This window comes from Mobula hypostoma, chromosome 16, assembly GCF_963921235.1.
Source record: "Mobula hypostoma chromosome 16, sMobHyp1.1, whole genome shotgun sequence".
Taxonomy (NCBI): Eukaryota; Metazoa; Chordata; class Chondrichthyes; order Myliobatiformes; family Myliobatidae; genus Mobula; species Mobula hypostoma.
In genome coordinates this window covers 40,933,454-40,955,835 of record NC_086112.1, presented here as the reverse complement: position 1 = coordinate 40,955,835, position 22,382 = coordinate 40,933,454, and the positions used below count along the sequence as shown (strand labels likewise).

At 39.7% G+C, this 22,382-nt stretch overlaps 1 pseudogene; it reads left to right on the top strand.

Moving 5' to 3' along the window:
• Window positions 1-9,094: 9,094 nt before the first annotated feature.
• On the top strand, window positions 9,095-10,018 carry LOC134357558 (sin3 histone deacetylase corepressor complex component SDS3-like; annotated as a pseudogene).
• Window positions 10,019-22,382: the final 12,364 nt, after the last annotated feature.

The following is a 22,382-nucleotide window of genomic DNA, read 5'->3' as shown; positions in this document are numbered from 1 at the left end:
AGGAGGTCAGGCAGCATCTTTTCCTCTTCTCTTTCATGAGATAGCCTCTCGAGGTCAACATGCACTCTTTTTTAAGTTGACCGTGGTGACTCAAACATAAAAGGTACTGTGGACTAATGCAGATAGAAGGCAGGATACCCAGATCGTTTTGGGTAATGTACTGCTTTTCGTCGCCCACCAGCCTGCTTGGACACTGTGGAAAGGGGATTCCCTTGGCTGCAGCACGTCTCGGCAGTGACATATGGCACCTACAAAGCAGTCACACTCCGTTGGCAGGCAAGTACGGATTCTACAGCTGCAGGCCCATACCATTTAGGAAGAGAGAACGAAATGCTGTCAGCTTTCTGAAAAGAGAGTCTCAGTGATCTCCCTTCTGCAACTGTGACAGCAGCCCGTGAAATGGTGCAAAAGTCTTCAGCTTCAGCCTGGAAGGAGCCCAATGCACAGACTTAGATAGCATCATTACTTGACAACCACTGGCATTGCAATCTTTGCGGTGCTTTGAGGTTGTAGTTGTAGTTGTGATTTCAGATTTTGTCATGGACATCCTTCAATGTAGGTGGGAGAACCAATTTTCAGCTGGATTTCTGCTAAAAAATTTTTTCTCACGATTGCTTCATCTCTCTGCTAACAGTTCTCATATGCTCTCTGCTTCAATCTCTGACATGCTGTGTTCCAATGGAAATTCCTAATTATCCTCTGTCTGGGAGCAATTTATTTGTTGGGAAGCCTTGATCAGGACATACAGTCTGCAACAGGCACGTTGATCCATGCAGACATTGTAAAACAAAAGCTGTCGGAAACACCAAGTGTTTGCTAAAAGCTAGCGATTTCTTTAAAAAGTGGTGAGGTATGGTTTTCCTTTCTATTGAACACATGCTTGGCCAGTCAGTGTTAAGACTTGTACTAGCAAAAGCAATGGGCACCAAACTGCCAGGTTTTGTCATGGTGATTCCTTCACACACATACAGTAGTAATACCACACTCTCTCAAAGCTCATAGCATGAATTTATGGATACCACTTTGGAACTGAAACAACACTCAGGCCCATTTTTATAATGCATGTAATGCACAATAAAAATGTCATCACCCTTATTTTGCAGAAATCATGCTTACTCCTCATCGAAGTTCCACACATTGGAAAATAACGCTGGGCAATTCCAGACGCAATTCACCTTGATGTGGAAGTCATTTTCAAGTGTTATTTGTGCACACTATGAATCTTCAATGTGCACTTCACTCACTTCTTCATTAATGGTGGACATAATGTCACCATTAATCTCAAAAATGTGCAACCAAGCACTACGTTTTCACTCACTATTGAACAAGTAAACCCTGCACCAAGTGAGCAACCATGTGCGATTTATAAAGCCTCTGTTGGAATGATGGTTTGCTCCATCATTATGCATGCCTGATTGATCACTGTCTTGCATTTGCTACTTATCAGTTTCTATCTGAGTGCCTGCCACAGTCTTTCATTGGAGAAATAACTGCATTTATTTATTTGTTTATTGAGATACAGTGCAGAATAGGCCCTTCCAGCCCTTCGAGCCGCACTGACCAGCAATCCCGCGACTTAACCCTAACCTAATCACGGAACGATCTGCAATGGACAATTAACCTGCCAACGGGTACGTCTTTGGATTGTGGGAGGAAACCCATACGGTCACGGGGAGAACGTACAAACCCCTTACAGACAGCAGCGGGAATGCACCCAGGTCGCTGGTACTGTTAAGCATTGTGCTAACCACTTTGCTACCAAGTTGCCCCTGATCCCTGTCTGCAACATAATCCCATTCCTCACAGAGGTTTAAAGCCGCCTGGGGTATGGGAACGGATATGTGTGTGTGATGATGAGAAGAGCGGTCAGATACAATCGAAGCACATGGCCAATCCTGCCCGGCAGTTTCCTTTCTCTCCACAATAACAATTTGTGCAGTTGTGGGGCTACCACTGGCAAGAGTACATTAAGGCTCTAATACTCTTTACTCTGATCTCTAGGGCAGTGATATGGAAGCTGTGATCTCTGCAAGCAGTTGCTCTTGGGAATAGCAAGAGTTGCACCTAACCACAATAAAAATGTTAGATCAACTTTATGTGCGAGGTCCAATTTCAAGCACCAATGCCTTCAAATGTTCGCTGCAAACTAAAATTTACTCTCCTTAATACTTTGAAAGTACTCCAATCATGCTAAAGGTACACCTTGGCCTCTGTAGCTTTCTGAACAGTCCTTTCTCCGTCATCGTTTTGCTTGCTCCTTCTGTGTTTTAACGGCATCTCTCTGTGTTTGCCTTTTGTGAGTTTATTTTGGGTTTATCTGGTCTTCCAACCCCTAGTCCCAATACAAAGAAGTATTGATTAACCTTATTGCACGGAACAATATAGACAGAACATTTGGTCAAACATTATAAGTTTAATAAGAAGCCCTTCTTCTGACCTAGTTCCTTCTCAACTCCTTGGAGAAATTATTTTGCATGTCTACAAAATGTTCTTTTAAAGTCAGTCTCATTATATTTCTTAAACTCCTCATGTTACTCTTATCTGGAAAAAAAACACAACATAGCTGTCATCCATTGAATATATGTAAGCTGGTTTAGTTCTTCCTCATCTTCAAACAGTTCTAAAGCTTTTAAGTCACTTCATCCATCTAGATAGTATGCTCACTTACTGAAATCAAACCTTAGGTTACCCCAACCTCTACCACAAACTCAAGAGTGTTGTGAGCAACCCATTCCTCTACTGATAGCAATTCAGACAAAAACTATTTTGGGCATTTTAAACTGTTGTTCACTCAGATGATTTCTCTCTCTCTCTCTCTCTCTCTCGCTCTCTCACTCTCTCTCTCTCTCGTTGGAGAGAGAGAGTCTGCCAATCCTCGACTTAGGGAACCACGAATAAGCATTGAAACAGCGATCTGTTGGTCTCCCTCTTGCTGTGGAAGGGGCGACATGTCTCTAGTGAGAGAGAGAGAGAGAGAGAGCCTGTGGCATGTTGAATTGTTGGGTGAACAATAGATTTTGGTGGACAGCAAATCAGGGTCTCCCTTTGGGGGCTTTGCTATTGCTTGCTTGGTGGGTGATGGGTGGTGGGTGCTGATGCTTCCTGCTGGAATAATTGGAGGGGAGGGGGGCAGTTGATGCTTTGCTGCTGCTTGTGCATGGAAGGGGGTGGGGGGCTTTGAGGTCCTAACATTTTTTTCTGTCATTCATTCCTTGGGATTTTCTTCAGTGCCATGAATGTCTGCAAAGAGTAAGAATTTCAGCTTGTGAACTGCACACATTCTCTGATATTAAATGAAACCACTGAACCATTGAAATAAGGAACTAAAGATTGCCTGCATTTCCTAAAGATTCACCACTGAGAATAATGGTAACCTAGGAATCATTGCAAAGTAGAAATTTAATCAATGGTTTCAATGGACTTGGCTAACATCATAATTGGCAGCAGCTAAACTCAAGTGGCTCACCAGAATCTTAGAAACTGATTAATGTTATAAAAGTATTCAATGTTCTCTATTTGATCAAACCGTGTGTTGCACATTCCCTCCAACTTGGGTTGCTTGTTTCTGACTGGAGGAACTGTCCAATAATCAGCATTATATCTCACTGAGATAGTATTTTATACTGATGTATGATACTTAGGTCATTGCTGTAATTCTGTTGAAAAATAATTTACAATTCTTTACCAGGAATGTCTGTGTTTACCAGAGTTAGATGCACATCTTATGGAAACTTGACAAGTTGAAGTATCAAACAATGGAATTTTAAACACAAAATACTCTGCAGATGCTGGGGTCAGGGTTCTGGCCCGAAACATTGACTGATCATTTCCACTAATGCTGCCCGACCTGCTGAGTTCCTCCAGCGTGTTGTGAATGGAATTTTAAAATAGCTTAATGTAACCCCACGTTAATTAAACCCAAAGATGTGATGATAGAATGCTCCACCTGTGTAAAGATGAAAAGGAGGTTTAATGAATTTAAAAAAAGAGAAAATTTGAAAAAAAGCTATGTGAGAATGAGGCGTGGCTGACGAGGCACGGACAAATGACAGAAATGCAGCAAACTATAGAAAGCTAACTAAAGATAAAAACTGTTAAAAGGTGGAATTAGTAGTTAGTATATTTATCCTACTTACTGGAAATCCTCGGGGTGAAACCCCCAGGGGAGAGACAATATCAATAAAAGATTTATTGAAGTTAGAGCTATAACAAGTGAGGAGTGAGGAGAAGATGGCAGCGCAATGCAGCGTGCGCGGCCTCTCTGGTGAAATGATATCGTATTTGTTAAATAGGGCCATGCACAATCCTGATTTGATGGAGATGGAGGTAAGAAGCACAGAGGAACATCTGAAGAAACTTCTGAAATGCCCGGTTCACTGCTGCTGCTACTGTGCGATTGAGAATCTCCGGAGGGAAGGCCCCAAATCCTCGGCTTTGCCTGTTGCTGGCGGCCAGGGCTGAGGTCAAAGCGCTCGGCAGAGATGGTGCTTGGTACTCGGTGTCGGAGGGCTGGTCAGAGGCTCGAAGTTTTCGGACAGACTGAGAGTCGGACTGCGGTCCAGTATGCTGCATCGGCAAGTTTGCGGCGCTGGAAGCTCATGGCAGGGAGAGTTTTCTTCCTCCTACTGTCTGCATGAGATGTTGGGACTTTCGAGAGACTTTGAGACTTTTTTTTACAGTGCCCATGGTCTGTTCTTCTATCAAATTACGGTATTGCTTGCATTGTTGTAACTATGTTATAATTATGTGGTTTTTGTTAGTTTTTCAGTCTTGGTCTGTCTTGTGTTTCTGTAATATCACACTGGAGGAACATTGTATCATTTTTTAATGCATGCATTACTAAATGAAAATAAAAGAGGACTGCGTGTCCTCATAATCTAATCTAAACAAGCATTTGCTATAGCGAGATGATATCAGTAGAGAGATATCCAAGATCTCTACCACATAACCGGGAACTAGTTCAGTTAAATCATACCAAGGGTTTTTTTTTGTTTAAATATTGTGATTCGACTTTCTGTGGATGATCCACTATGTCATCAAGAAGCAAAATGGCGAGCAACCCAGATCAAAGAACCAGTGCAAGAACTAAATAATTCTAGAGGTAGAGGATTTAATATGGTTGGATGTCTAAGTTTATTTCTTATTCAAAGGATCTGAATTTGAGTTTCTGGAAGAACTGAATATTTTTGCGAAGACTTTGATAAGTGAGTGAATGAGATTTACTTTATTTAAAAGTTGTAATGTTGGAGAATTTGTTGTGAAGAGTTAAGAAATATATATATATTAATTTGTGGACATTCTGACCTGAACTGAAACTGAAATTAACCATAATACTTAAAAATAGGAATTCAATTAGTTTCCAAGCTAACAAGGGATAAATAAAAAGGAAAGGCTAATCTGTAAACATTTAAATAGGGAATAACACTAGATGTAATTAGTTGGAGAAATTGGAGTAATAAAGGTCACTGATTCTAACTAAGAAGGAATTTGGTTTTTGTCTGATATCTGAGATTTGTACCTAAAACAGAATGTCGGAATTCTGAATTCTGTTTACTCATGTAAATATTTTGAATATATTGCTTTTTTTTATAATCAAACTTACTTCTAGAAGTGTGTGTTTTCTCTATACTACCTCCATCTGATACCTAGAGCTTCTGATAGCCTACTAGCACCTAGTGTAACACAATGTAATTTGATTTTTCTCATAAACAGTGCGGCGACCAGTTGCATGAGATAAGACAAACATTACACAGGTGTTATATTAATCTCACTTCAGACTTGGTAAATCCTTTGTACATTTTGTTCTTCTCTATGCAGATAATAGATTGAGCAGCTAATGAGGTAAAACTTCAGTTATTTTCAGTAGATCGTGCTAGATTGATGTGATTATAGAATCTGAACTATATGGTGTGGTTTAAACACAACATAGTCATGTTGAGGTTTGTTTCACTGTCGTGTTCCAAATAAATAAACAACACATCCTACAGACAAACTTTTGCAATACAGTTAGCATATTATGGGGGAAAATAGGCATGCTGTCTGTGATTTTTCTACTCGCTGGAAATCACGTATATATTTTTCAGCTTAGCTGTACTGGATTTGGTGCTTATGAAGTCCTTTTACATCGCAGAACCCAAACACAGATTGGGTGGGCACTTTTCAGAATGCCCCATTCAGTCTGTTCGGTTTCCAGTTGTTCTTAATTCCCTATGCCACTCCCACACTCACCTCTGTTTCAGCCTCCTACACTATCCCAACAAAACCTAATATAAGTTCATCTCCTGATCGGGCAAGACTCGGCACTAAATCTTAGAGCTTTCAGTAACTAAGCATTTTCCTCCATAGGTGAGTGTTTGATTTCCAATTTATCAGAAATATTCCCCTTGTTCCTTCCCTTCAGTTTTTGTTTTGCATCTCATGAAACAGATTCCAGAATAATGAGTAGCTACCTATTGAAGACAAGATGGTAAGATATTGATTTCTGGCTCCTGCCTAGAAATTGGCCCCGTGGTTTAGTACTGTTATTGAATGTTACACAACTGCTGCTTTTACAGCATGTTAATGGATTGTTTGCTGTATTGAACTTATATTGTTGTTCATGCATGAATGCATACTTTTAAAATAAAGATTTAATGAGGCTTGGCTTTATTGCATTCCTACCCAGATATTTTATTGGCACAAAGATGAAAGCAGAAGAATTTGCAGGTCACCACTGATTTTCAATGAGTTGATAATCCCATTGAAAGCAAGCCTTGGCTGGTCCCCATTGATCTTACACCTGGAGTTTAATGACACCGGGGATAAAAATTGGAATGTTTGAAAAACTGTAGACTTCTATAAGGATGTGTCCAAAGGATCATTAAGAAGTAGACCCAAAACTAGAAGCTGAGCTGGGATAAAATCTGCATTGACCTTCAGCACAGAGTCCAGTATTCCGACTGTTTTCTGGATTTTGGCTTTGTAGCATGGAGCTGATGGTGAGTTTTCCACTACCCATACATCAACACTTCAGGCTCATTGGCATGATCCTGTGTTCTGTGAATAATGCCAACTAGGAACTTGTGGGATTTTAGATTAAGGTAGTTGCTCATTTTGGAGCTGATTATGCCATCAAGAAGCTTTCAGTCTTGGATGTGAAAATATCAGTGGCAACTCTGCTGGAGACGCTATACACAGGTGAAGGTGAAGTCGGTGGACAGCCTGGTCCCTGACCAGGAAGTGTCACTTTCCTGCAGTGGGAGGCAGATGGACACTTACCCTTACTGAAAGGCAATCTTTAGCTTAAAAACAACTTACTTACAGATTGCTTTAGTTTTTTTTCGTATATTGTTACTGCTGAACTGGAAAACCAGTTCTGTCCTTTCACATTAAAAAGGAAAACTGATATCTATAAAGGGCAGGTGGTCACATGGTACAATATTGTATGAGCTGATATTATATTCCATTTGATAATATAAAAAGAAATATACAGCTGTGAAGCCTTTGTATTTTAATTTGGAACAGGTTCCTACAGATATGTGGGTAGATGCACTTTTCTTTCAGATCCTGCCCTAAACCCACTCCTATGATCTGTGGTGTTTTTGGAACGAGGAACGAGCCAAGGAGCGGAAGAAGGAGGCAGAGCGAGGCCGCGAGTCCAAAAGGAAGCGGGAGCACAGCCGGGGTCGGGAACGTCGGGAGACCAAGAGACATAGTCAGAGCCACAGCACGTCCAGGCAGGACCACAGCTGGTGCTGACTCCCAGGGGCCGAGGGTCTGCCTGTCCCAGAAAGGGGATAAAAAGGAGTGACACACGCATCTAGTCGGAATGCACTCGTGGCGCTAGCAAAAAGGACACGTGAGTCAAAAAGAAAACAAGGCGAAAATGGGGATAAATTAACATAACAAAGATGGTGATGATGGAACCATTACAGCGTTTGATAGTGGCATTGAAGACTGGGCAACTTACATTGAGAGGGTGGAGTTATATTGTGAAGCTAATGGTGTTAATGATGAAAAGAAAGCCAGCATCTTACTCAGTATTATGGGAGCAAAAACATATGGGCTGCTACAGAGCTTGTTAACCCCTGAAAAGCCAGCTGACAAAACGTTCCAGCAAATAGTAGACACTCTCCAACAGCACTTAAACCCTAAACCATTGGTTATTGCTGAAAGATTTAAATTTCACAAACGGAATCAGAGCAAAAATGAAAACATATCAGAAAATTGTGCTGAATTGCGCAAATTATCAGAACATTGTCAATTTGGAGCTAGTCTATCGGACACATTGAGGGACAGGTTAGTGTGTGGCATGCACTGTGAAACCACACAGAAGAAGCTCCTGTGTGAAAAAGACCTTACATTAGAGAAGGCACTGAACATTGCAATATCAACAGGAACATCAGCACGGGGTGCTTCAGAGATACAAAGAAAATTTATGGAATATGCTACAAATAAAATGTCACTGAACAGAAATGAAGGAAAGAAATGTTACCATTGTGGGAACATGTCACATGACCCTGATGACTGTTGGTTTAAAGACAAAGAGTGCAGAAACTGTGGCAAACAGGGCCACACTGGCAGAGTATGCACAGCTAGTAAACAGCAGAAAAAGGACAAAATGCAGAGAAACAAGAAACCCCAGGAAGGAAAACACAACAATGTACACAAGATGGAAGAAAGCAGTTCTGATGAAAAAGACTCAGATGAAAGTGAATTGTCTTGTCTGCAACTTCACAGCGTGAAAGATTCAGATGATCGAAGAATAATATGGATCACTCCACAAGTGGCAGGCGTGAGACTGAAAATGGAGTTGGACACAGGCTCAGCTTTAACAGTGATCTCTGTACATGACTACAAACAACTGTTTTCTCACATACCTCTGAAACGAACTAAACTACTGCTGAAGACTTACACAGGACAGAAAGTGCGTCCCAAAGGCAAAATTAAAGTGACAGTGACCTACGGAGACAAAACACAGTAGCTGAACCTCTATGTACTGAAAAATGGAGGACCAACGTTGCTGGGAGGGAAATGGCCCAGGAAAATCCAGTTGGATTGGCACACCATCAAGGCACTAGATGTGTCAACAAAGGAGGGCAGCTCGGCGGGGAAGATGTCCGCAGCTCTCCTCTCACCCATTGTCGACTATTACAACGACAAGGAGGAGCTAGACAGCATCGACGATGAGGATGAACGCAGTATCCGTGGCCGCGACTCAGATGAAGATACAGAGGATGCAAGTGAGACAGATATTGCCTATAAGCAGGATGATGAAGACTACCTGGAAGTAAAAGAGCAGATGTACCAGGAGAAATTGACATCTCTGAAAAGACAGCTACAGCAGTTACAGGAAGGCACTTTACAGGAGTATCAGAAAAGGATGAAGAAACTAGATCAACAATACAAGGAAAGAATATGAAATGCAGAGCTTTTTCTGCAACTGGAGACAGAACAAGGGGAAAGGAATTATATTAAAGAGAAGAAAGCAGCAGTGAAGGAATTTGAAGATAAAAAGATTGAGTTAGAAAAAAAGAAAAAGATGATTGAGAATGAGAGGCTAACAATGGAACTCACAGGAGATTCTACGGAGGTAAAGCCAATAATGACTAGGAAGCTAAGGAGGAGACCTAATGACCCTGTTCCAATTCTAGACAAAAGACGAAAACCTGCATCTGCGCAGTTAAATTACTTGCTAACAGAAGAACAGATAATGGCAGACCTGTGAACTCTCAATAAGCTTAAATCTCCGAAAAAACCAGCATCTCTCTCTTCTCCTGAGCATCTTCCCAGCACTCCTGCTGAATCACCAGCACAAAGGTATGAAGCACGAATAGAAGATGGAAGGTTATATTACAATAAGAGAGGTCAGGCTATCTATTTGGAATCTAAAGAGAATATGAAGATTGGCTCTGTAATTAGCTCAGCTGCAACAAATGAGATAAGGGTAAGGAAGACAAGTGATAGCACAAAGATGTGTACATATCTAGCACAGCTGCACAGAGGAGTCTTCATTATACAGAGGTGATCTGCTGCCTAGAACTCTTAGCAAGTTTGAGGCACACATCTTCTTAACTTCCTATGCTCAGAGATCAACTTTTCATGACTTTTATATGGAAATCTGTATTGAAACAAACAAGTTTATTGACAGACTGAAGAACACACTACTTGAAGACACTTTTCAATGCCATCTCAGTTTTGATGATTGTACATATTGTTAAGAATAACATTCACCTTTTCACGGATTTCACTTTGCTTTCATCATCTTTACCAGATGGAAATGACTACGCTTTATGGCTGGAACCTGCCAATTTGTGGATTGTTTAATTTATTCCAGAGTGAAGACCTATTTGCTTCAGTGCCGGACAATCTAGAGAAGAACCCCCAGAAATTGAGTTATAAATGGGTCTTAGACCAAAGGAAAGAAAAAAAGAAGGCTTGTTTTAACTTGATATTATTATGTTACTTTGTTTTAATTTGATATTATTAAGTTACTAAGTGAACAAATGGTAGGCATTTGTATGTTAAGGGTAAACATATTTGTTTAGCATAGTGCCCCAGTAAAAAAAACAGTTTATACACTATTAAAATAAAAGGGGAGGAGTGTATTGTATAGCCTACATTATAATACGGGACTACTTTATGTTTTAGTAATACGTCATTGCATGCGCTATTAGGCACGTATTGATCTGTACGTGTCTGCCGATTTTGGATTCTGCCAGTAAAGAACCGTGAAACTTAGCTCCTGTCTCCGGCATTTTTATTAATAGCATTGTTGTGTACAGCCACATACACAACAATCATCTTCAGGATTTTATCTTCTTGTACTTTTATCTGCCCTATCTGCTGTACTGCACGGCTTCCAAGTATTGGTGTAATCTCTTCCTAGTCTCTCACAGTGAAATCCATATTGTGCCTCTTTTGATTCACCACTTTCATAGAAACATAGAAACATAGAAAATAGGTGCAGGAGTAGGCCATTCGGCCCTTCGAGCCTGCACCGCCATTCAGTATGATTATGGCTGATCATCCAACTCAGAACCCTGTACCTGCCTTCTCTCCATACCCCCTGATCCCTTTAGCCACAAGGGATCCCTCAAGCCATATCTAACTCCCTCTTAAATTCAGCCAATGAACTGGCCTCAACTGTTTCCTGTGGCAGAGAATTCCACAGATTCACCACTCTGTGTGTGAAGAAGTTTTTCCTAATCTTGGTCCTAAAAGGCTTCCCCTTTATCCTCAAACTGTGACCCCTCATTCTGGACTTCCCCAACATCAGGAACAATCTTCCTGCATCTAGCCTCTGTAAAGACTTGTACATTGCATGCATTGTGAGAATGTTTACATCAATTCAATTTGAAATTTCGCTAGTTAGTCTTGGCTTAGGTACAGTAAGTGGGTGTTTAGGATCTTTGGCATCAGGATGTTTGGGATCAAGTACATTTTATTGAACTTGACCTCCTCTCTGTTCCAACAAAACTCAACAACTGCTCCATAGACGTTCATTATGTTCATTATACACAAATTGTTGAAATAATTTTCCTGTTAAGTTTTGTGCACACATTTTTTCATAAACAGAGTATTCGTTTTCGTAACCATTTATGCCACATTCTACAATACTGGCATAATTTAAAACTAATAGGTAAGATATAAGCAGAGTGAAATGTGAGAAGAATAATTATAGATTCCAAGAAGATATATAAGCTAGTGTTCAAAGTTCAAAGTAAATTTATTATCAAAGTACGTATATGTAACCTTATACTACCCTGAGATTCATTTTCTTGCAGGCATTCACAATAGAACAAATAAGTACAATGGAATCAATGAAAAACTATACACAAGCAAAGACTGACGTACATCCATTGTAGAGAAGAAGATATAGTGAGCAAATATAAACATAATAAACAAACAAACAAACAAATAAATAAATAAAATTGAGAACAAGAGTTGGTCCTTGAAAGTGAGTCCATAGGTTATGGAATCAGTTCAGTGTTGAGGTGAGTGAAGTTATCCATGCTGGTTCAGGATACTGTTGGTTGAAGGGTAGTAACCGTTCTTAAACCTGGTGGTGTAGGACTTAAGACTCTTGTACTTCCTACTTGATGTCAGCAGTGAAAAGAAAGCATGGTCTGGATGGTGGGGTTCTTAATGATAGATGCTGCTTTCTTGTGGCAGCTCTCCTTGTAGATGTCCTCAATGGTATGGAGGGCTTATCTTATGATGGACCAGGCTGTATAAACTACTTTTTGTAAGCTTTTCTGTTCTTGGGCATTGGTGTTTCCATAGCAGGCTGTGATGCAATCAGTCAGGATAGTCTCCAATAGGCATCTATAGAAGTTTATCAAAGTTTTAGTTGACATGTTGAATCTATGCAAACTTATAAGGAAGTAGAGGTGCTGCCATGCCTTCTTTGTAATAGCATTTACAGCACATGCTGGTCCCAGGACAGATCCTCAGAAATAGTAAAACCAAGGAATTTAAAATTACTGACTCTCTCCACCTCCAGCCCACACTGACCTCCAGTTTCCTCCTCCAGGAGTCAACACTCAGCTCTGTTGTTTTGCTGATGTTGAGTGAGAGGTTGTTGTTTTAGCACTATTTGATTAATTTTTCAATCTCCTGCCTGTATGCCTATTTGTTACCTCCGTTGATTCAGCTAACGACAGTGGCAAACTGAGATATGGCTTTGGAGCTGTACCTTGTCTCACTGTAGGTATATAGTGAGTAGAGCAAGGGGCCGAGCACGCAGCTTTATGGTGCACCTGTGCTGATGGTCACTGTGGAGGTGATGTTGTTGCCAAACCAAACCAACCGGGGCTTGCAAATGGATACACTGAGGATCTGATTGCACAAGGAGGTTTGGAGGTTAAGGTCTTGGAGCTTATTGATTACCTTTGAGGAGATGATAGTGTTGGAATGAGTGGATAGATGACAGATGGAAATTAATGCTGAGAAATGTGTTCTCAGAGAGGTACAGGAATGGAGAGACCTGAGGTAAAGTTAATTGAATGTGGCAATATGGAACAAAGGCAGGGATGTTGTGATGAAACTTTATAAAATATTGGTTCACCTATCATTGGTGTGTGGGTCCAGTTTTGGGCTCCACATTTGAGGAAAGACACAAGGGTTATCCAGAAACAAATTACTTAAATGATTCCAGTGATGGAAGACCTGAGTTATATGGATAAACAGAAAATATTTGGGTCTGAGAATGTTGGAAATTATGAAGTTCAAAGTTCAAATTGCATTTATTATCAATGTATACTTTATACAACCATAAGATGTGTCTCCTTACAGGCAGCCACAAAACCAAGTAACCCAATAGAACCCAATAAAACAAAAGAAGCTCATAGAACACCCAATCTGCAACAAAGAAAAACAATTGGGCAAACAGCAAAAGTAAGCAAACAATATTTAGAACTGAAGTTAACATAAGTGAGTCCAGACCACAGTTCAGTGCAGAGACAAGTAAACCTCGCAGAATGGCCACCCTTGCCTCCGGCCCTGACACTCTAACCTTTTCAATCTGGCCAGGTGCTTAAATCGTCTAAATCTCAGGTTGTTCCTTGCTCTCAGATCTAGGCCCTGCTGCTTCAATGCACTTTCGTGCCTGGGTCCTGCCACTTCAATTTGGCCTGTAAGTTGTGAGGAGACCTATGTTAAAAATCATTCAGGGTATAGCAGCACAGATAAAGAGAACTGCTGTCATTGTTAGGAAAGTCCAGAAGTAAGAAACATAGAATGAAGATGATGTAAAGAAGTTTATTTTATGCAGTGGATAGTTGGAGTTTTGATTCTCTCCCCATGATTGTAGTAGGAGAACTTTCAGTTGTAGCATTTAAAAGGGGGCTGGATAAGTTGCAAAAGGAAAGATTTTTCATACCTCTGCAAAGAGTTAGCAGAGAGGAAATAGCTCATTTTCTCTTGGAGTCAATATAAACTCTATGGGCAAAATGGTCCCTTCCATGATGTAACCATTTTGTGATTGTATTGTGTTTATTTTTTTCCTTTGTGTTTTACTGAAAGGACTTCTTGCCATTGGCCATTCAACATGTTAAGTTGCCTTTGGGTAGCTTTGTATGTCGGGTGTATGTACGTACTTAGTCTGGAATCCTAGATTTCATAAATAGTTCTATCTCAGAGGAACAAGTCCTCCAATTCTGTGGAAATGCAGTTTTCTGTTAACAATCATAACTGCATTCAGGAAGTAGCAAATGATTCACCCTATTCTGTTGTGAGCAAAGACTGATAATAATTTCAATTTTGGATGGGTTGCAGTCTGCTTATAATAATTCTAGTGCATTCAGTATGGCACCTTTGTGTTGTGACACTATTGTGGTCAATGTGATGTAATAACATTCTCACTTTCATCTGTTCAGCTCTCTCTGCCATAGTTAGATTAATACGGTGTGTCAAATTGTCTCTCCACTATCTCCATTCTTTTGATAGTGAACTTGCCTAAAAATACAACAAATTGAATGCCATTGCTTGCTATATGTCAGACTCCAATGGGATTAATTAAAATGGGATTGGTCCTCCACAGAGCCTTAATTTCACAGTTTTAGCAGCCAATATCACTGGCACTTGATGCTTCATTTAATGTTTCAGCTGCTTCCAAACCCTTCTTCCTTGGTGGCAGATATGAACTATACATTTAATACTTCATCTACCTCCAAAAAAATGGCTCTTTTACAGCCCCTAATCTGCAACTTCCTTTGTCAGAATTAAGTACAATTTATGTTTCAATTCATCTAAGCACATTTTATGTCAATTAAGCTCTCTCCAGTTCTATATTTTTAAGTCTCTTCTGTTCATTATGCGGCCTTGTTCTCACTATATTATCAAGGTTACCTGTCAGAAGATATCTTCTACTTTCATATTTTAACCTTCTGGATATTTAGGAATCCAGGAAAATTTTGACTTGAAGGCTTTTCCACTCATACTGTATGAACGTATTTACTCTAAACTTCAACAATCCTTGTTGTATTAGGGAGTTCTCTCCCACTCATACTCCTTCGCATTGCCATCACTTGTGCTAAGATAATTGATGTACAAAAAATACAGTTGCATCTGAACCAGAGGGGGACACACATGCTTACGGGCAGGTTTGCTAGAGCTGTTGGGGAAAGTTTAAACTAATTTGGCAGGGGTATGGGAACGAAAATGATAGGGTTAAGGATGGTGCAGTTGGTATGCAAGTCGATGCAGGGCTTAGTGAGACAGTCAGGAAGGTCAGGCAGATGATAGGTTAAAATTGCAGCTCGTGGGATGAGTTGAAGTGTAATATGAAGGCAAAATCAAAAAAGGTGATGAAAGTGTTATACTTGAATGCACGTAGCATACAGAATAAGTCAGCTGATGTCCTAGTGCAGATAGTGATCAGCAGGTATGATATTGTGGGCATCACCGAATTGGACTGAAAGAGGGTCATCCAAGGATTCAGGTTGTATCGAAAGGACAGGGAGGACATAAGGGATGGGGTGGCCCAGATGGTAAAAAATGAAACCAAATCCTTAGAAAGAGGTAGAAATATATGTAGAATCCTTATGGGAAGACTTAGTAAACTGCAAGGGTCAAAAGTCCCTGATGGGAGTTATTTGCAAGTCTCCAAAGAGTAGCCAGAATGTGGGATATAAACTACAACAGGAGATAGAAAAGTAATGTAAAAACATTAAAGTTATGACAGTGATGGCAGAATTTCATATGCAGATAGATTGGGAAAATATGCTGGTGCTGGATCCGCAGAGAGGGAATTTGTAGTTTGTGTATGTGATGCTTTTCAGAGCAGCTCGTTGTGGTTGATCCCATTAGGGAAAAGGCAATTCTGAATAAGGTGTTGTGCAATGAACCAGATTTGACTGGTGAGCTTAAGGTAGAGGAACATAAAAGTAATCATAAAATGATAGAATTCACCCTGCAGTTTGAGAGGGAGAAGATAAAATCAGATGTACTGTATCAGTATTACAGTGGGGAAAAAAGAGAATTACTGAGGCACGAAAGAGGGGCTGACCAAAGTTGGCTGGAAGGGGACACTAGTGTGCATGACGACAGAACAGTAATGATTGGAGTTTCTGGGAGCAGTTTGGAAGTTGCAGGATAGATACATACCAAAGATGTAGAAGCATTCTAAAGTGAAGATGAAGCAATCATGACTGACAAATGAACTCAAAGGCAGCATAAAAGAAAAAGAAAGGGTTTATAGTTTAGCAAAGATTAGTGGGAAGTTAGAGAATTGGGAAACGTGTAAAAAACAATAGCGGGCAACTAGGGAGAGAAAGGTGAAATATGAAGACAGGCTATCCAATAATATAAAAAATACCAAAACTATTTTCAAATATATAAAGAGTAATAGAGAGGTCAGAAAGGATATTGGACTTCCGGAAAATGATGCTGGAGAGGGAGTAGTGGGGACAAAGAAATGGTGGATGAACCCAATAAATATTTTTTGTTAGTCTTCAGTGTGGACGACACTAGCAGAATGTCGGAAATTCGCGAGTGTCAGGGAAAAGAAGTGAGTATAGTTGCTCTTACTAAGGAGAAGGTGCTTGGGAAGCTAAACTGTCTGAAAGTAGATAATTGACCACACGCCAGGGTTCGGAAAGAGGTAGCTGAAGAGATTGTGGAGGCATTAATCACTAGATTCTGGAATGATTCCTGAAGATTGGAAAATTGCAAATGTTACTCCACTATTTAAGAACAGAGAGAAGCAGTCGAAAGGAAGCTTTAGGCCAGTTAGCCTGACTTCAGTGGTTGGGAAGATTTTGGAGTCCATTATTAAGGTTGAGCTTTCAGAGTACTTGGAGGCATCTGATAAAATAGGCCAAAATCAGCATAGTTTTCTTAAAGGGAATTCTTGCCTGACAAATCCGTTGGAAATCTTAGAGGAAATTCTTATGTTTTGTAACTCCAAAACATAAAAACTAATTAGAAGTAAAACACTGAGCCAGGAGATAACATAGCTACATTCATTTTTACTTTAAGTGAGGCATACATGTAGGACATGGTGACATACTGATGTATGCTGTTTACGTATTTTTACATACAGTACTGTGCAAAAGTCTTAGGCACATGTGTACAGCTAGGGTACCAAAGAATTTTGCACAGTACTGTATAACCCCCAATGCATTATGTAAACAATAAAGAATAATTAATCAAACAATATATTTACAATATTACTCAAATATTACTGAAATATAAAATACACAGCACTCCTCCTTGCTTAACTACAAACTCCAACTCAATATTGAATTCATCTCAACCTTTATATATATATATATGCCTATATATATACACACACATACACAATATACTATATAATACAACTACTATATCGGCATTCACATTATAGTAAATTTTAAATTGTCCTATCAGGACTAAAGATTTAATTGCTATGGAGAACTTCTTACTTTTGTGGGACAACTTCTCTTCTGATAAGCGGAAATCACTCTGCTTGGCAGGTGACACCCGTGGTTGTAAAACAATCATAGGTTCTGGGGCCTCATCTGTGGTGGTTAGTAATAGTATTTGACAAATCCAAAAAAGGTCTGCAACTGCAACACGTCCTTTTGTCTTGGGGCAATCACCACTGCTTAAATTTTCTCAGCATGCACGTGTAATCTTTGTTCATTGGTGGTGTGACCACAGTAAGTGATGCTTGGTTTCAAGAATTCACACTTGTTGCACTGTGTCCTGAGCCCATAATCTTCTCATCTTTTTGACACTGTTTGAGATTTTGGAGATGTTTCTTCTCATCCTTACCAGTAATAATGATGTTGTCCAGGTGACATTGAGTGCCTGGGCAACCTTGCACCACCTGGCACCACCTGGCACATAGCTTTCTGCCAGAGTGCAGGTGCAGGTGCTACTCCAAAATTAAGCCTATTTTAATGATAAAGTCCTTTGTGAGTGTTTATGTTGTTAATCACTTTGGTCTCTTTTTCCATGTCCATCTGTAGGTAGGCCTCAGCTAAATTCACTCCAGGATCCTCTACCCTGGGCAAAGGGTATTTATCTACTTTCAGTATTGGGTTGATGCTGACCTTAAAATCACCACAGATTCTGACAGACCCATCACTCATGGCTACTGGGACCATTGGTATTGCTCCAGGGCTCCACTGAAATTCCATGTAATTTGGCTCAGTGGCTACTTTATCAAGAATGGTACAAGGAACTGGACGTGCTTTGTAAAACTTGGATGTGGCATTTTCTTTTAACACTATTTTACCCTTGATATGTTCAACTTTTCCAATTCTATCTTTGAACACTGTTGTGGCATCATCCAGTATCTTTCTAAATTTCCTTTCAGTTGACTCTATTGCAAGGGGTGTTTCATGCAAATAGTGGATGGATCTCCAATCAAGTTGCAGTTGTCTCAGTTAATTATGGTCCCACAATGCTGGAACTCCTGTTCTTACCATATACAAGCCCAACGTGGCTTATTGGTTGTTATATTTCACTGTTACAAATGTCATTCCAAAAGGAATGATATTTTCTTCAGTCTAAGTTCTTAGTTGGACATCTGTTGGCTTCAGTTCAGTATCTTTGAATGCATTCAAACTCATTTTGTGGAATGACTGAAGCAGTCAAGCTAATCTCCAATTCTATTTTAATTAATTTGCCATGTATTTCTGATGTAAGCCGTATTGTTTGTCTATTGTTTGTTTTCACCTTTTAAATCCCAAGGCTAATCAGTCCTGTGTCACTGTCATGATTATCAGATTTTTAATCAACAGTATGCAGATGGATGCTCTTTTTGAAACTGTAACTTGACCTTTTATATTTTTCTCTTCCCTAAGCTGTCCATGCATTTTTGCTTGCCCGACATGCTCTTTGTATGTGTCCTATTTTGTCACATTCTTTGCAAGTTTCACCTTTAAATCTGTATTGGTCTGATGTATGTGAGCTCCTGCCACAATGGTAAGACACTTTGCTTGGCCAGATCAATTTCCATTTGGATGTTGCAATTTTGTTCACGCTCACTTTCATCCCTGACTGTAATTCAATTGCACCTCTGTTTGCTGTTTCCACTGATACAGCTGTTGCATCTGCTCTTTTAAATGTAAGTTGGGCTTTGGTTGTGAGCCATTTTTGAATTATTTCTCATGAGATTGCACAATATAACAAATCTCTCATCTCTCAACACATCACTGAACTGACAATACACAGAAAATCTCTTCAGTTCAGTTATGTACACTGAAATGAACTCCCCTTCCTTTTGATTCCGCTTATGAAACCTAAAAAAATTTTGCAATCAACAATGGTTTTGGTTCTAAATGTTCCTGCATTACTTTCATGATATCAGCAAAGCTCATTTCGGCTGGTTTGTTTCGAGCCATCAAACTTTTAAACAAACTGTATGCCTTCAAACCCAATGCACTTGGAAAAACTGGTATATGTTTCTCAATGGCTATTCCATTTGCTTCAAAATACTGCTAGCTTCACTCCATATGCAAAGTTCAGTTATCTCTTGTGCAATCAAAGGCAACTAATTTTCCAATGCAGTCAGCTATTTCTGCTTCTTTTAAATTTATCATTATAATTATCCAGTACTCATTGTTTATGCAGCCATGAATTTGTCCAATTTCTGCCTTTTTAAAAAATTTCGACTATTTCTCGTAGCCTTTTTTAACTCGAACATCTCACTGTGCTTCAAGATGTAGGTAGCCATCTCAGGTTCATTTAAAACTTCTTCATTGTCACTGTTATGGTTTGGACCTCCAAAACATTAAAGTAATTTAAAGAAAAAGATGAGAGACAAGAGATAACCTGTCTTAGTTTCATTTTTAATCTAAGTGAGATGCTCACATATGATGTGGCAGTGTAATGATGTATGCCATTTACTTTCTTTTACATATAACCTACAATTCATACAGGACACTCTTTGTATGAGTAGGGAAAACTAAAACTAGATGGCATAGGTTTAAAGGTGGGAGGATAAAAATTTAAGGAGGATCTGAGGAGGAAGTTCTCACATAGATAATGGTGAGTATATAGAACGAACTGCCAGTAAAAGTTGTGGATGCAGGCTCAATTATGACTTATAATAAAAATTTAGACAGATAGATGGATAGGAGAGTTCAGAAGGATATGGGCTAACACAGTCAAGTGGGACTAGCTCAGGTGGGTCAGTATGAATGAATTGAGCTTAATGGCCTATTTCTATTCTGTATAACTCCATAACTCCATAATTTAAAGACCTAGCTATGTAACGGTCCTTAAATGCTTCTTGATTCTAAATAGATAGATTTTGTTTTTGCCTTTTCAGTTGCATCAGCCTCCCACCCCCTACAGTACTACAATAACCAAGTCAGGTGTCCATTACTGTCATCAGAGCTCCTTTGTCAATGTGCTTGCAGCTCACCAGCTGGCTTTTCCACACTTTTTGATTTGCATGGTTTTGCCTAGAAACCTGTTGTGCAAATGAGGAGTAAGTGGAATGGGTTTATAATGAATTTTAAGCCATTGTTTCACTGTGGAAATTCAGCTGAATGTTTCCTGTTGCAGATCAGGCTTATTCTGCACTGGAATGTCACATTTTGGTATTTTCCTTCATGCAAGGCTTGCTTTGATGAAGGGTCTTCCGACCTGAAATGTTGACCTTAAGTATCTTCCCACAGATACTGCTAGCCTGCTGAGTATTTCTAGCATTTTCTGTTTTCAGTTTACATTTTCACCATCTGCAGAGTTCTATTGTTATTTTCACTTTCTTTGAGTTACAGTATGTCTGGTGGAATTAGTCTCCGTGCTTCTAAAGCAGCCTGTGCTAGGTCCATCCTACTGTCCATTGTGTTTTCTGTTCTGTAGAAACACAATTGAAAGAAGGACTCACAGAGTAGTTCCCAGCCCAATATTGGGAACATGATCCAGGGCTGTTCCATTTAAATTTTTTTTTTAATTTACTCTCTAAACTCTAACAATACTGGCTCTTACTACTGAAGCTCAAGACCCTCATCTGACCTCTACTCCCACTTACCACCCAACCTGTGCGCCTGTAGATCATTATCTCCAAATCCCAACCTTCAACATTTTTGTCCTTACACAATCTCCCCTAATTTCTTTAATTTCAATGTTCTTACTGTATATCACCAACATCTCCACCTAACTCACTTCACCCAACTATTATTGCGTCTGTGCACAACTACATATCAATTAAATAAAAACATGCATGCAGGGGAAAGCTTCAACTGGTGTATCAACATTGCAGTGAGAGGGAGAGAGAGAAAAAGAGAGAGCAATGCACATGCATAGACAATAGCAAATACGCACACTGAGGTCTTTTCTAATGGCATCTTAGAAAACAGTCTGTTGTAGTCAGCCTCAGAAATTATAGACAAAGCTGACCCTATGTCCAGTTCCATTTTCAGTTTTACACCAGACACATCTATTGTGATCCATATAATTTTGTGGTCTGCTTCAGTTCTACTATGCTGTTCTAGGCATGACAATTCACCCTTGTCAGACTCTATGTTGTTTGATTCTGTTTTACATTTAGTCACTTTACGCATTTTATTAGTTTGGTGTTTGAGACTTTTCACTCAGTTGTGCTTTTTGTCTGTCTTGCACGTTCTCTCTATGTGACCTTATCTGTGACACTTTCTGCAGACATTTTCTTTGAACCAACAGTCATTTGCATCATGGGAGGATTTGCCACATCGATAATATTTTAGGTTTTTTGCACCATTCAGGGATATTTTGTGCATTTCACATTCTAACCTCCTTTTCTGTAGTTCTGCTGTATCCTTTTCTGCAGTCTTTAATGATATTGCAAAGGTCAATACCCATTCTAAGGTAAGGTCTCTTTCAGATAATTGCCTCTTTTGAGTGCTTTGACTATGCATGCCACATACAAGCCTGACCCTTACTGCATCAGAAAGTCCATTCTAAAGTTACAGTACTGGGAAGGTTCGCGCAGTTCTGCAACATATTCAGAAATGCTTTCATTGTTTGACTGGTTCCTTTTGTAAAATCTAAATCTCTCAGCTATTAACAGTGATTTAGGGTTCAAGTGATTTTGTAAAATTGTAATAATTTTATTGACCGTCTTGCTTGCTGGTTTTCAAGGGGTAACTAAGTTGCATAAGAGACTGTACGTTCCTGGGCCCATTAAGCTAAGAAGTATAGGGTCCTTCTTTTGCTCCTCCACATTGTTCATGTTACAATACAGTTCAACCCTCTCAACATACAACTCCCAGCCTTCATTAGTGCTATCAAATTCATCACCTTTCCTGACTGAAACCATTGTCACATTATTTTCACTTTAAATTTAGTGCAGCTTTCACTATTAGTATGCGTTGTACTCACACCTTTGTTAGTGTCCATGCCAGCCTTCCCTGTACTGTTTGTCTCTCACTGTTTCATCCGATAACCATGCTGTAGCTGTCGGAGCATTTCATGATATTTTCTGA